Source organism: Symphalangus syndactylus, chromosome 9 (genome assembly GCF_028878055.3).
Source record: "Symphalangus syndactylus isolate Jambi chromosome 9, NHGRI_mSymSyn1-v2.1_pri, whole genome shotgun sequence".
Lineage (NCBI taxonomy): Eukaryota > Metazoa > Chordata > Mammalia > Primates > Hylobatidae > Symphalangus > Symphalangus syndactylus.
The window spans coordinates 14,921,853-14,935,432 of record NC_072431.2 but is presented as its reverse complement, the minus strand read 5'-3'; the positions used below and the strand labels follow the sequence as shown (position 1 = coordinate 14,935,432).

General features: G+C 39.2%; 1 pseudogene; it reads right to left on the bottom strand.

Annotated features, from left to right (window-relative positions):
- Positions 1 to 5,984: 5,984 nt before the first annotated feature.
- Positions 5,985 to 11,720, bottom strand: LOC129490614 (glutaredoxin-related protein 5, mitochondrial-like; annotated as a pseudogene).
- Positions 11,721 to 13,580: the final 1,860 nt, after the last annotated feature.

Genomic DNA, 13,580 nt, shown 5'->3' with positions numbered 1-13,580 from the left:
GGGTGTGGTGGCGCGCGCCTGTAGTCTCAGCTACTCAGGAGGCTGAGGCAGGAGAATCGCTTGAACCCAAGAGGCAGAAGTTGCAGTGAGCCGACATCATCAACATCATCGTGCCACTGCACTGCAGCCTAGCGACAGAGCAAGACTCTCAAAAAAAAAAATTATTTTCTGGTTATTTTGTATATCTCATGTTTCTTTCTAGTTTATTGTGGTTTGTTGCTTTTTTTTTTTTTTTTTTTTGTAGTGGTAACATTTGAATCCTTTTTGTTCCTTATTTGTATTTGCTTTACCAGTCAGTTTCATACTTTTGTATTTTCATGGTGGTAGATATTGTCCTTTCCCTTCCATGTATAGGACTCCCTTAAGCATTTCTTGTAGGTCTGTTCTAGTGGTGATGAATTTTCTCAGTTTTTGCTTATCTAGAAAAGACTTTATTTTCCCTTTAGTTACAAAGGAATGCTTTGCTGGGTATAGTATTCTTGGCTGATAGCTTGGTTTTTTTGTTTTGTTTTTGTTTTGTTTTAGCACTGCAATATACTATCTCATTGTCTCCTGGGCTATAAAGTTTCTGCTGAGAAATCTGTGGTTATTTTGATGGGGATTCCCTTTTATATAACTAGATTTTTTTTTTCTTGCTGTTCTTGGAATCCTCTCTTTGGTTTTGGCTTTAAACAGTTTGACTGTAATGCGCTGTGGAGAATACCTTTTTGGGTTTTACGCATTTGAGAACTCTGAATTTCCTGTATCTGGATGTTTAAGTCTCTTGTTGTATGTGAGAACTTTTCAGCCATTATTTTATTAAATAGGTTTTCTTTTTCTTTTTTTAAAATAATTGGGTTTTTTGTTCATTTGTTTTTTGTGTTGGAATCTCACTCTGTTGCACAGGCTGGAGTGCAGTGGCATGATCTTAGTTCACTGCAACTTCCACCTCCCAAGTTCAAGCAATCCTCCTACCTCAGCACCCCAAGTAGCTGGGATTACAGGCATGCGCCACCAAGCCTGGCTGATTTTTGTATCTTTAGTAGAGACGGGGTTTCACCATGTTGTCCAGGCTGGTCTCGAACTTCTGACCTCAAGTGATCTGCCTGCCTCAGACTCTCAAAGTGGTACAGGCGTGAGCCACTGCACCCGGCCATTAAATAGGTTTTCGGTGCCTTTAGCCTTCTCTTCTTTTTTCTGGAATACCCAGAATTCAAATATTTGGTTACACTATGGTGCTGTGTACGTCACCTAGGCTTTGTTCATTCTTCTTATTTTTTCTTTTTTTTGCATGTGTGTGATACTGAGTTATTTCAAAAGGCCTGTGTTTAGGTTCTGAAATTCTTTCCTCTGCTTGATCTAGTCTATTGTTGAAGCTTTCAAATGTATTTGTAATTTCATGTATTGAATTCTTTTATTCTAGGATATCTGGGTTTTTAAACATACCTATCTATCTGGTAATTTCTCATTTATATCCTGAATTGCGTTTCTGATTTCTTTGTATTGTTCATCTGTGTTCTCTTGCATCTCACTGAGCTTTAATAACATTATTTTGAATTATTTCTCCAGCATCTTAATAAATTTCATTTTTATTGGAATATAATGCTGGAGAATTATTTTGTTTCTCTGCCTGTGTCACATTTTCTTTCTTTTTTATGTTTTTTGTCTCCTTTACATTGATATTTGTATGTCTGGTATAGCAATCACTTCTTCTGATTTTTTGTATTGGCTTTTGTAGGGCCAGACTTTTTCCTAAAAGTGTGCCTGTGTTGTTAGTTGGGTAGGGCGCTTTGGCTTTGATTCTGGGTGCATGCAGTAGTGTAGTCTCTATGCAGTTTCTTAGACTTTAAGCAGCTTCAGTGGTGTTTGTGATTTCATCAGTCGCTTAGGCTGTAGTTGTTAGTGGAGACTGTGGTGAGGTTTTGCTGCATGTAGGGATGCCAGGTGGGCCAGGCCGTCCTCAGGGCCCAGTAGTGGGAACATTGAGCTGAGTGTGCCTGTCCTTGGGCCTCTGGGTGTCCATACACGGGTACAGGTATTAACAGGTCCAAGTAGCCTATTCTTGGGCTTCTGGGTGACTTTCTTGAGTGCTGGTAGTTGCATTGGTGGGCCAGGCGGGTGGGTCGTTGTGCCCCTGGGCAGTGTGTGTATCATGAGCAATGTCTGTAGTGGTGGTAAGACAACTTTTGAGTTTCCAGGTGGCACACGCTTGTTTTGGAAATGGCTGTGTTGGGCTGGGTGGGCCATTTCCCAGGCCCTCAGGGCATGTGCCAGTGGGTACCAGCTGTGATGTTAGTGGCAGGCTAAGTGAGCCCATCTTCAGGCCCCTAGGAGGAGTGCACAGATGCCAGCAGTGGTGGATGGGATGGGCTGATCCCCATGCCCTTGGATGGTGTGTTTGGAAATAGCCTGTCCTCAGTCTGTCCTGTGGTATGCATGGGTGCAGTTTGTGGTGGACAGATTGGGGTGACCCTTAGGTTTCCTGGCAGAGCACTTGGATGGTAGCAGCTGCATTGTGGTGAGCGGAGAGAGCCCATCCTCAGGGCACACACTAGTGCACTGTTGTCCTTTTGGTGGTGGGGATGGGGTTGCTGTCAGTGCCCACAGCTGCAGGTAGGCAACTCTTAGGCTCTAGGGAGGACAAACTTCAACCTCTGGCATTGGTGGCAACAGCAGAAATAGTTCTCAAAGTGCGTGCAAGTGCATGGCAGCTGTGCTGCTGAGGGGCAGAGAGTTGCTGCCAGTGGCGCACGCTTGGGTCCCTGGTGGCAGCAGCAGTGTGGCACACTGGAAAGCCACGCAGTTGTGCTGTGGCCCTGCTGTTGATGGAGGCAGGGTTTTTATCAATGGCAGTAGCTTTAGGCAGGCAGGTTTCGGGCTCTGGGGAACCTGCAGCACTTTGGCTCCATTTGTCCTGGGGGCAGCCTCCCTTGTGTGCTACAGTGCCCTATTCTTGGGGTGCAGGATACTATATGTGCTAGAGTGCTGGCGACCCTGTCATTCCACTGAGTCCAGTTGATACTGTGCCACTGCAGTCATCCTGGTGAATGCAGGGGAATATCAGTGCAGCTTCAGGGGTGTGGAGATGCAGGGGCTGTTGAGCCCTAGAGCAGAAGGCCTAGTCTGGTGGGGCTGGATTTTGAAATGGTGCTGTGCTGCACAGCTTGGATTTCAGAGGCTGTGTGGTACTCGGCATGAGCTCCCTCTCTAGAGCAATGCTAACGTGCTATATCTAGGCAGCTCTTTATGCTAGCTAGTCTGAGGGTTCTGTCCTGTGGCTAATGTTGCAGGAGTTTGCAGTGGGAATGTGGATGCCTGGGGATCCCTCACCATTTTCCTACACTGGAGAGCCTCTTTGGGCACCCAGCTGAGCTGGCTGCCAGACTTCCTTCTCCTTCCATGCCTCAGGTATTTCCTGTCACTTCTCTGTTCAATTCCAGTGTTCTCTCTTAGGTGGTCTATTCAAAGTGTGATTATCTACGTGCTATTTTGGTTCTTTGTGTAGGAGGCAAATGTCAGATGCCTCTAGTCTGCTGTCTTGAAGCCCCTTCTCTTCTCTATTTGTATTATTTTTTATTGTTGTCTGTTTTTTTTCCCAAATATTGTGATCTGTGGTTGATTGATTCTGTGGATTCAGAACTCACAGTTACAGAGGAACTACTGCATATTGCTTTCTAAGTATCAATTAATATCAGTGTATTATCTTTTAATGTTGTTGGTGAGAAGTCTGAAGGAAATTTCATTTTGTTCCCTTTGTTGGTAACCTGATTTTTTTCCTATGGAAACTTGCTTTTTTTCCCCCCTTTATCTTTGGTGTTCTGACAATCACAATATAATGCATTTACATGTAAGACTCTTTTCAGTTATTGTTTTGTTAAGGTTCTCTGAGAAACAGATTCCAAGATGGAATTAGACAATGAAGAGACTTATTGAGGAAGAACACCTGTGAAGGATTAAGGGGCGAGAGTGCAGGATTAGATTGGAGAGGACCTTCGGACAGTGATTCAGGTCTGTCATCAGTGAATGGAGAGAGAGAAGGAAGAAAGATTGGGTGTAAACAGTCTTAGTGCATGTCTGAGAAAGTCTCAGGCAGGGCAGTGGCAATTCCCAGGGTAAAAATTAGAATAGTCCCTCGTTAGGTAGGAATGGCTCTCTTCTGGTTCCCCTGCTGTGTTCTGTCCTTGGCTTGGAGAATCTCCCAGGAGGAACCTGGTTTTTGTGTGAGTGCTGAAGGCTAAAGAACTGTGCTCCTCATAGCAGGCTTTTTGCAGAGGAGAAACATGATTTGGTGTACCGTGGCTGCCACCTTGTGTAAAGGCACTTACTCTGAAGACTCATGTTCTGAAATTCTGTGAATTTTTTTTTTTTTAATCTTTGGAAAATTCCTTTTCTACTTTTCTTATATTTTTAATCTCTACTTTTTTTCTTTTTCTTTTCTTTTTTTTTTTTGGTGATTTTTGACCTATAGGTAATTTAATCTTTCAACTTTTATTCTGAAATTTTTTTTCAATTATATATTCCAGTCATTCTCTTGAAATTTTTTTCAGTAAACATATGTTTAATCTTCAAGAACATTTTTATACTTGTTTCTTTAGTTCATACGTTGTTTCACAGATGTCCTTTTTGTAAAGATTTATTATCTTCTTCAATCTCTCTATATTAGAGCTTTCTAAAAGTTGTCTTCTAAATTATCTGTTTCCTGTGGAGTTAATAGTTAAATTCCATTTGCTTCTCTTGGGTCTTCTGTCCTCACCATGCTTGCTAAGCCTGAAGTTATCCATGTTTCAAAAGACAAACTAGTTAACTAGTACTGGCTCATATTTTTTTAAATGTAAGATGGACTGTTTTCCTGTTAGATGGCTTTCTCAAGTGAGAATTCAGACTGGGAGATCTTTTTTCTTGTGGGTAGGGCTTGGGGAGGGGAATCTGTGACTGACAGGGTTTGCCTTGGGTTGAGCAGATAGGGATCTGGTTGGCAGGCTGAAGGCCGTTCAGATGCCAGAAAGAGATCTAGTCGTTCTAGAAGCCCTTGCTTGTTCCAGTTTGATTTCTTTAGGGAAGATCTGTCTGGTGTTTTAGCTAGAGGCAAATCCAGGGTCACTGCCTCGTGCTTGGGATTATAGGACTAGAATGGTAGTACCAACAATTAGGTATTCTATATACAGATCTTTAATCTCCCTCTTTTCACACTCATCCTTAATTCTGTGTATAGTATAGGGTACACATCTTCAGGTTCCATCAAGTAGACTGGCTTCCAGCCCCTGGTAACAGATTCTAGGCTGTGGCTTTCTCTAGTTATTTTATCTTCAACCTAATCCTCTCTAATCCTCCTTTCCTCCAAAAAAATGGAAAACCTCTTATTTGTTGGTGGCCTCCTTTATTCTTTTTACTGTTACGGGATTTCGGTCAGCTCTTTGTGTTTTTTTCAGTGGGGTCTCAGGAGGGGCAGATGGTAAATGCATGTGCTTTGTCTGCCATCTTGAAGCTTAAGTTTTCTATTGTTGTTACCACCTTCTGAAGTGATAGTGACATGAATAGGTAAAAGTTGAACTGAGCATTATTTTGTTTTGTTTTTCTCCCCCGTCTTGGCAGTTGTTTTAAAAAAACAACACCCCGTTTATTAGTTTCTTCTTTGTTCATCATTTTGCTTAACAGAAGTTACACAAAATTTGGGGGGATATATTGTCTTTGCAGACTGTCATTTGCAGAGGAGTCACGAATAATGATTCCAAAGCCCCATTAGCTCCTGAATCAGACAAAGAATAAATGACAATATAAGAATGAATTCTGTTTACAGCAATATTATAATACAACATTGAATTACTGCAGTGAAGTGGTTGCAGTTTTCAAAATAAAATATTTCTAGCCCAAACACTGGACAAACTAAAATCACCCGACTGCTTACAAACCGAAGTGATCAGTGCAAGCAGTTGTTGCCTCAATAGCGAAAAGCAAAATCGATAAGGCTTTTCTGGCAGTCTCTGACATGAACGCTCCATCTCTGCTCAGTGAGGACCTGGGCAGCCACACTTTGAATCTTGGTCTTTCTTTTTATCTAAAAGGGTGGAGTAGATCCCCAGCTTTCTCAGTTCTCCCACCAGGTCCTCATTCTGGCACGTCTGTAGAAGAATGTTACAGCCCCTGACAAACTCTCCATTGAGGTACGCTTGTGGGATGGTGGGCCGGTTGGAATAGTCTTAATGCCCTGTCGGAGCTCGAGGTCGTCCATCTCTTTGTAGGCCAGGTAGTCATGGAGACTGCGCAGTTGTAGGATATGCACCACTGCGTTTCTGAAGCTGCACTGGGGCTGCGCCGGCGTCCTCTTGAGGAAGTCCAGCACCTTGTCCTTCACCAGCGCCTCTCTGCTGCCCGAGTCTGTCGCACGTGCTGCATGCCCAGCACAGCAGGGCCACCACTTCGCTGCTCATCCCCACACGTTTGCTGGAGCCCACAATGGCCCAGGCCCTCGAGCATTATTTTGAACTGATATACAGTAGACTTGAAAATTTCAAGAAAGACTACTTCTGGATTCTATTTGGATAATTTTTCCCGTTGCTTTGATCTTATAATCTTTTAAATAGAAAACTAACACGTGGTCCTTGAAGAAAAGTTGGAAAATGGTCAAAGATAGAAGAAAAATCAGTAATCCAAGGCCATCACCAAAGCAGAATTGCATTTTGCATTTACATATTTCCTTCAAGCTTTTATTCAGGTATCTTTTGAATTGTTGTAATTATGTGTGTCTGTAATTTTTTTTCCTGAAACTTAATCCTCTAACGTAAATCATTTTTATGTTACGTAGTCTTTTGTAAACTTCACTTTTAGTGTTTGTAAATGGTCCATTTTGTGAATATAGTTTACTTGACTCTTCTTTTCTTGGTGAGCACTTAAGCTGTTTTCATTTTTAAAAAGGATTTTAAAATATATATGATGATGTAATATTAAATATCTTTATATAATATCACTTTTGTTTTCTGGATTTAGGATAAGTTTAGGAATGTATTCCCAGAATTCGGGCCAGAATTTGGGGAAGGGGAGAGAGGTTAGTTAAGAAAAAAGGAGAAGATCATATTCTTTGGAACCAGGTTGGTTGCAAAAAAAGATAAGACTTTTTTAGGGCCAATTTGTAGACTTGGTTAGATGCTACAAAATTATTTTGTGAACATAGTGAGTGATTTTTAGTCTGTTTTTGCAGATGTGGTTCAGCGTTCATTGTGTGTCTGTTTAGACGAGAATCCAGTGTTATAATCATGACAAACTAAACCTCCTGCTTTTTCAAAGTAGCAGCTACTTTTACACATTTTGATATGAGTGCTATAAAAGAGATGATGGGTTTTTTGTTTAATAGGATAATGCTCTGATAATTTTGTATGAAGAGCAGTTAAGCGTGTTATACATTGTGTTAGGTTTCTTGCTTGCAAGACGGAAATACGACTCAAACTGGTTTGAGAAAAATAACTGAATATTGTTTTTTCTGACTAAGAGTTTCAAGGTTTCACAGTTACATCTAATGACTTAAATTATATTATGAAAACATGGTCTTTCTGTCCTAGTCTCTTGGGCTCTACTTTTTCTCTGTTAATTTCAGGCACATTGTCTTTCTATGTAGGGGCAGCATCTCTAAGCTCACATGGTATTTAGTGTTTACTTCAGAAGGGGGAGAGAGTCCTTTTTTCATTTTTTTTTTTTAAATTGGAAAATTTTAGGAAAAGTCTTAGGGATGGCTCTAACTCTTCTGTCTTGGGGTAAATTTCCATCTCTGAACAAATCCCCTTGGCTGGGATATGGGATCGGGAGCTTCCTCCTGTGGCTGGGCAGGGTAATCCTCATCTGAATTATGTGGAATAAATTTCTTATAAATAGAGAGATTCTGTTATAAGAATGGAGTACTGCATAGGCAGAAACAGTAGGGTCTATTTCACATAGGAATAAGCTTATTCCTCTTTTCCTAGAAAGCCAGGTGTGTGTTTTAAAGGTTCCCACTTGCTGATTAGTATTGACTCAGTTTTGTGTGAAAACGTAAAAAAAAAAAGTTGATGCAGGATAAATATGAAGTCTCATTTTTCAATTTAAATTATTTTAGAAGTTGTTCTTACATCAAAGATCTATGAGTTATAAGTGAGTAGAGCATAAGGTGAGTCAACAGTATAATGTGGAAGCTAGAACAATTAAGCATGTATATAATAGAAGTTCAGTATCGGACCAGGCAGCAGTTTTTGGAAAACTTTGTTCTATTCTGGGTGCCATATGTTAAACGTGCTTGCAGATTGCATGAACTTCGTAAATTTTAAATAACTTGAGCGTATGTTTAGTTGAGAAGAGGAATCTAAGAGTATAGGAAAGGAAAATATCCTTGGTGCCAGAATTAGAAAAAGGATATTAAAACCTTTTTAATGAAAAATGATAAAAGGATATTAAAACCAGATATAAGTTGTATGGACTAATGTTTTAATGTATAAATGGATATAGAGATTCCTGCACAAAGCTAGGACTTTTAAAGGAGTGCTAAAAACTGAATGTAACATATCTGGAGTACTTGGCAGAAACTGTACTGTAGTAATACTTAAGACTAGTTGTGACTCACAGCTTGTCCATAGACATGCAATTCCTACTGAAATTGAGGACTCAATAAAAAGTGTGTGTATTGTATATTTCAAAACAGATAGAAGAGGGTAATTCAAATGTTCAAGGGGATTGGGTTTAGAGATGGAAATTTACCCCAAGACAGAAGAGTTAGAGCCATCCCTAGCACAAAGAAAAGACAAATATTTAAGGTGATGGATATCCCAATTACATGGATTTGATCTTGAACTACATGAACATATTAAATTAGCACATGTACCCTAAATATGTACATTTATTGTGTTTCAATGAAGTGAAAAAGGATTTAATTATGGTTTTAGGATATCACTAAGAAAATATTCCAGCATGTCATGTCTTTTTAAGTGTATGTATCTGTAATTGCTTTATCAATGTAAATACATACTGGCTTTCTATGTTAAAAAGCAAAAAATTCTTGGCCAAAAAAAAAAAAAAAAGTAAGCATGCCACTGAGGGAAAACCAGAAGACATAATAGACTGGAAAATTAGCAACCTACGTAATTGAATTAAAAGAAAAACTTGAATGAGATTTTAAAGTATATTTTAAAAATAATTTGAAAGATAAAAGAATAAAAGCCACAAAGAGCACAGCATTATGAAAAAGGCTGAGGTATCATTGATAATCAACTAGGATGTGTAGAAATGAGAAAATTGGTGGCTCATGCCTGTAATGCCAGCACTTTGGGAGGCCAAGGTGGCGGATCACCGGAGGTCAGGAGTTCGAGACCAGCCTGGCCAACATGGTGAAACCTCGTCTCTACTAAAAATACAAAAATTAGCTGGGCATGGTGGTGTGCACCTGTAATCCCAGCTACTTGGGAGGCCGAGGCATGAGAATCACTTGAACCTGGGAAGCAGAGGTTGCAGTGAGCTGAGATCATGCCATTGCACTCCAGCCTGCATGACAGAGCAAGAGTTCGTCTAAAAATAAAAAATAAAAAATGAGAAAACAGTCATAAAAAAAAAACAATCTCTGGCCAGGTGCAGTGGTTCATGCTTGTAATCACAGCACTTTGGGAGTCCAAGATGGGAGAATCACCTGAGCCCAGGAGTCTCTTCCAGCCTGGGCAACATAGCAAGACTGTCTCAACAAGCAAACTCAAGGTGTGAGACTGGACCTAGCTAAAAAGAGAATATGTGAAATTACCAGAGTATATTAACAGATAAATAAATGGAAATTATGGGGGAGGTTAAGGGACAGAACACAGAATGAAAAGTCCAATATGAGCCTTGTAGGAGTTCCAGAGTGAAGACTGGAAGAGCAGCAACATTCAGAGAAATGGTAGCTGAGAATTTCTCAGAGTTGATGAAAAATGTAATTCCTCAGATTGCAGAAGCACTTTGAGTCCAAAGCAGATAAATAAAAGTATATCTACAGTTAAGTTCATGCCATTGGAAATCTACAGAATACTAAGGAAATTTGAAAGCAACCAGCAGGACAAATTACCTATAAACAGCAAACTAATAGCCTTCTCATCAGTAATGATACAGGTCCAAAATTATGTATATACAGATGCTAACACATGCTAAATGCTCAATGAGTGATAAAATATTAACTTTGAGAACAGACATGATTATGGCTGTCTTTTTTTGGAAAAAGGGAACGTGATCTTTCACAAGGCAAAACATCAGATAATCTTGGGGTTGGAGAAGACTGAAAAATGACTCAGTTCATTTCTGTAGATACAGAGTAAATATTTTGCTTAACCAGGGCCAGTGTGTGTTCATCCCATGAGATCTTGTCTAATATTCAGACAGGCAGTTAGAGGAGGCTGTCCTCTTCCTGTCAAGGTATGTGTTCACATGGAAATTGGGCAGCTATTTAACAGGTCTGAGGGATGTTTTTGTATTGAGACTGACCCAGTAGCCTCTGGGATTACTTCCAATAACATCTCTGGATGTTAGTAATATGAGAAACTCATTTTGCATGTAATACTTCATATTTTTCAAAACAATCCTGTGAAGGAGTTAAGGCAGGTATTTGAATTCTCATTTTAGATAAAACCTTAGGAAGCAGCTCTTTTAAATTGGGTTTTATAACTAAAACTGGCTGATGATGATGTGCTTTAAAGCTTTCAGAGTGTGCTTCATTTTTCAGTTCTGAGTTATGAAGATTTGGACGTGGCAAAGAAAACCAGGGATTAGACTTGGATTGGTATGAGGTAAAGGAAATGCGTAATCAGGAAATAAATATTCTTCCTGCTGCTTGTTAGTAAGGGAGAAACATGTGCTCCCAATGAAAACTTAAGAGCCTTCTGTTTTCTAGATTGTTTTTCATTTATGGACAAAGCTATTCCTTCAATTCTAAGGAATTGGCTAGGCAGATGAATAATTGGCTCTGTTGATTAAAGTTGCCTTTCTAATATTTTTAATGGTATTACTGAGAATGTTATCATTAGTTCATACTTTATTCATTATTTACCTTGGATAGAGTTTTTGCCATGTTAAGTTCAGCCTGAAATGGTAAAGCTTTTAGAAACCTTGTAAAATGAGAGCATTAAAAGTTGTGGATCCAGGCCAGGCATGGTGGCTCACACCTGTAATCCCAGCACTTTGGGAGGACGAGGCAGATGGATTGCCTGAGCTCAGAAGTTCGAGACCAGCCTGGCCAACATGGCGAAACCCTGTCTCTACTAAAAATACAAAAAATTAGTCAGACATCGTGGCACATGTCTGTAATCCCAGCTACTCGGGAGGCCAAGGCAAGAGAATTGCTTGAACCCGGGAGACAGAAGTTGCAGTGAGTGGAAATCAGGCCACTACACTCCAGCCTGTGTGACAGAGCAAGAGTCTGTCTTTAAAAACAAAACAAAAAAAGATTGTGGATCCACTTGAGAGATGAGAAGTTCAAGGAACAACCCGAAAATTAATATTTTGTTATTGCTTCACTGAACAAAATCATGTAACTGGAGTTCATCTTTCATAAGCTACTGAAATTATGAATCTTGTTTAGAGAAAAACTAGTCTCATGAGCTTTTTAAAGTAGGATATTGTTATTTTAGTTATATAGCTTTTTTTGGTAACCTAAAGCAAAAAGTGAAAAATTGATTTTTTAATTTTAATTTTTATTTTTAGACAAGACTTGGCTCTGTTGCCCAGGCTGGAGTGCAGTGGCACAATCTCAGCTCACTGCAACCTCCACCTCCTAGGCTCAAGTGATTCTCCTGCCTCAGCCTCCTGAGTAGCTGGGATTACAGGTGCCCGCCACCATGCCCAGCTAATTTTTGTATTTTTAGTAGAGATGGGGTTTTGCCACGTTGGCCGGGCTGGTCTCCAACTCCTGGCCTCAAGTGATCTGCCCGTTTTGGCCTCCCAAAGTGCTGGGATTACAGGCGTGAGCCACTGTGCCCACCTAAGTGGTTTTACATTTCTTTATAAAGTGAGGGCATTAGACAAGTTGATTTCTAAACGATTTTTCAATATTGAAATTAAATGAACTTAACATGATAAATTGTTGTGTCATTTTATGCTGTGGGTTGATTTAGTGTTTTTAAAAGTTAAGCATTTGAAACTAATATTTTCATATATAAACGTTTTTAAAGATAGCTCTAGCATTTAAAAATTGTTTAATATCAATAGGTTTAATATAATAAATTTATGAAAACAAAATATGGCCAATTTTAAATCTTTATTAACTGAAACATAAGAGAATGTACTATTTCAAGCTAAAGGTGAACTAAGTATTTAAGAAGAGAGTTTGTTTTTTCAATCTCATGTAAAACAAAAAGTATGTGAGACAAATCTCAAATCAGTTTAGAAGCTTATTGTGCCACGATTGAAGACACACCCAGGAGACAGATCTGTGCCTTTCTCCAAAGATGATTTTGAGGGCTTCAATATTTAAAGGGGCAAAGCAGGCTGGAGGGGAAATAGGGAGTGTAGGGTCACATTACTGAATCCACAGGTTGCAAGATAAAACCACATACGGGAATAGTGAATTATGTATTCGTCTTATGCTCAATAAATCTGTGCTGTACACAAGATAAGGTGATAGAGTGGAGATATTTGACCTTTATCTGTAGCTATTTGCTTAGGAACTAAAGGAAAGGCAGTTGCTTGCGTGACTCAGCTTTCAGCTTAAATTTTTCCATTTGGCCTAGTGAATTGGAGTCCTGAGTTTTTATTTTCCTTTCACATTTCTCCCCACTTTTCTTTTTAAAATCTTTCCGAGAAAGCATTTTAGAAGAAAACGACCCTCTGGTCTTGGGTATTGTCTGATCTTTTGTGTCTAGGACAGTTTATTCCTAGACGAATAGGTCTTGTGTTGTTAGGAAGCTAATTTTTTGGCAGGTTGTGAAGTCTCATGTCCTACAAAGAGAACATAAGTGGAGGAAGAAAAACAAACAAACAAAAAAGAACAATCCTGGAAAACTGACAAAGGCCATATTACTCCGAAGTCCATTCATCAGTAGGCAGGTATGAAAGTGGTTTATGTATATAAATAGGTTGCTATTTTCTTCTGAAGTTTAAGTTGTCTAGCTTCAGTTCACAGGGCTTTAAGAAAAGCAAAGCTTAATTTTTAGTGATTTCAAATCAGGAAAAATGGAAAAAAAGGAAAAGAAATAAGGAAAAGAAATTGGAAACATTATTTTGGAGAGTCATAGCCAGCAAAAATTTTAGAATTCAGTCCAAATTGTAGAAAATAATAAAAATGAAAACATTAGGCAAGGCTGGAGTCTAATAACAGGTATACTATAATTTAATTTGAACAGGATTTTTCTCTCTCCAATAACCCAATTTTACTTAAAATCATAGAAGGACCAACTTACTTGTAAAATACATTTTAGACCTATTACACTTGGCTTGATTATTTGCATAAAGTGCAGCAAGAATAATCATTTGTTATACAGGATCTCCATTGTTTTTTAAATTGGCTTTGCTGGAAACTTTTTTTAATAAGGAATCTAAGATTAGACTTTCTTAAAAGCCTTGAGCCCAGCCGAGGATTTATCTGTGCCTTTAAATACCTGTGTGAATTGGGTGAATTCTTCTCTTTTTGA